The sequence below is a fragment of the Limulus polyphemus genome, unplaced genomic scaffold, assembly GCF_000517525.1.
Source record: "Limulus polyphemus unplaced genomic scaffold, Limulus_polyphemus-2.1.2 Scaffold9016, whole genome shotgun sequence".
NCBI classification, from domain to species: domain Eukaryota; kingdom Metazoa; phylum Arthropoda; class Merostomata; order Xiphosura; family Limulidae; genus Limulus; species Limulus polyphemus.
Genome location: NW_013674626.1, coordinates 13,234 through 15,586, shown reverse-complemented (window position 1 = coordinate 15,586; position 2,353 = coordinate 13,234). Strand labels below are relative to the sequence as shown.

General features: G+C 34.8%; 1 protein-coding gene across 1 annotated transcript in view; it reads left to right on the top strand.

Annotated features, from left to right (window-relative positions):
- Positions 1–1,672: 1,672 nt before the first annotated feature.
- Positions 1,673–2,353, top strand: part of LOC106475698 (flocculation protein FLO11-like) — an 8,100-nt gene continuing 7,419 nt past the window's right edge. The window contains exon 1 of the mRNA XM_022379751.1: positions 1,673–1,845. The gene's annotated coding sequence lies outside the window, so the exon portion shown is untranslated. The remainder of the gene's footprint in view (positions 1,846–2,353) is intronic.

Here is a 2,353-nt window from a genome sequence, read left to right as displayed (position 1 = left end):
TTTACTAACATTTAGAGGGTTTAAAGTGTACCTTTACCAACATTTAGAGGGTTTGAAGTGTATCTTTACTAACATTTAGAGGGTTTGAAGTGTACCTTTACCAACATTTAGAGGGTTTGAAGTGTATCTTTACTAATATTTAGAGGGTTTGAAGTGTACCTTTACCAACATTTAGAGGGTTTGAAGTGTAACAGCACTGGAGGCCTACCTTTACTTTTCCTCCACCTGGTGAGTATTTTATATTTTCTTTGCTCCCCACTTTGGATTGGGCCTTCCACTCTAGTTTCTGAGTTTGAATCTTCTTTGCACTGCCCCCTGGTTTGTAGGATGTTTTTTCTAGAGAACCAACTTTGGATTCCGCGCTCCAGTCTAGCTTCTTCGTAATGATCTGGAAACATTCAAACTATTAAACCAATCCAGTAAAGGATCTGAGAAATAAATCGATGTCTGGTTGTGCTTTTCAAGCTGGAGAAGAAGTTTTAATACCTTTGTTCCAGAAGAACATTATGCTTCATAATGGAGAAGAAAATCTTACATTTCTGCTAGAGGAAAGCATTATGATTACCAAACTTCTAGAAGGATTGATACACTGTTCTATTTTATTATTTAAATGGCCAGACACTCAGGTTGGAAGTAATGGTAAAGTAATTATTGAGTCTTAGTAAAGGTACACTTCAAACCCTCTAAATGTTGGTAAAGGTACACTTCAAACCCTCTAAATGTTGGTAAGGGCTTTCTAAAACTATGATTTGTGTAACTAGCCACCTCTAGCGGTACTTTCTAAAACTATGATTCGTGTAACTAGCTACCTGTAGTGGTACTTTCTAAAACTATTATTCGTGTAGCTAGTCATCTCTAGCGGTACTTTCTAGATCTATGATTCGCGTAATTAGCTACCTCTAGTGGTACTTGCTAAAACTATTATTCATGTAGCTAGTCATCTCTAGCGGTATATTTTAGAACTATGATTCGTGTAACTAGCTACCTCTAGTGGTACTTTCTAAAACTATGATTCGTGTAACTAGCTACCTCTAGTGGTACTTTCTAAAACCATGATTCGTGTAACCAGCTACCTCTAGTGGTACTTTCTAGAACTATGATTTGTGTAACCAACTATTGAAAGGTTATTAAGTTGGAAGAACAAATATTACCAGTTTCAAAGACTTTACGAAACTAAAATCATTTATTTTACACGATACAAAAGACATCTAATCGGGCAAACAAAACGTTTTTTGTAACACATTATATATGGGTGCGTGTAATTAAACATTCACTTGATATACAAGGATATATGTTTTTATTTACGTTTTTCTCCTAAAAAAAACGTTTTAATAAGGTTGACAAGTTGGGCGATTCCGGGGTTTTGATGATTTGAAGATTCATAATATTTTGAGAAAATAACGAACATGAGTATTTAATCTAAGAATAAAGTCAAAGCTGAATTAACGCAAGGTATATATGCTCATTTACACATGAAAAAAGGTTTAATTCGCCTGTTGGAACTGTTTACCAGCCAATGGAACCAATAAAGTAAGGCCTTATTTTAATTAACGGCCACATACGGTATTGTTTATTTGATTTCAGTCTAGTTTATTTAAAACCAACAGTGACACATTAATTGTTAATGGCGACACATTCCGTGTTGATTGTTGAGTAAATCTTTTTCAGATCGAACATCACAAACCTGAGTGGAAAGCCACGCCCAGGATTGGGTCACTGAATAACATTCAACATAAGCCTGGTGGTGGAGACGTGAGGATAAAATCTGAAAAACTTACCTTTCGAGAAAAGGCCGCACCTCGTGTTGGATCTGACAAAGAAAGTAGTCGAGGTTCGGAAACCCAGGTAACACCAGGTGGTAGTGTTGAATGAAATGTCTTCTTCATGAGATTGTTCATATCTTTACATTTAAAAAAAACTACATATATAAAAAACAAACTTAGTAAACATTACTCGAGTGTTTTATAAGAGAGTAACTAAAAGTAAAAAGTGAAGTAAGCAATGGTCATTTTTAGAATTCATTATGGCTGTTGATAAAAACAGTCACCTTCATAAGTAAATGTTACTTTGTAAGTAGTAGCCATTGGTTTCATAGAGGGTGTTACTTTGTAAGTAGCAGTTATTGTTTTCATTGAGGGTGTTACTTTGTAAGTAGTAGCCACTGTTTTCATTGAGGGTGTTACTTTGTAAGTAGCAGTTATTGGTTTCATTGAGGGTGTTACTTTGTAAGTAGCAGTTATTGGTTTCATTGAGGGTATTACTTTGTAAGTAGTAGTTATTGTTTTCATAGAGGGTATTACTTTGTAAGTAGTAGTTATTGTTTTCATTGAGGGTGTTATTTTGTAAGTAGTAG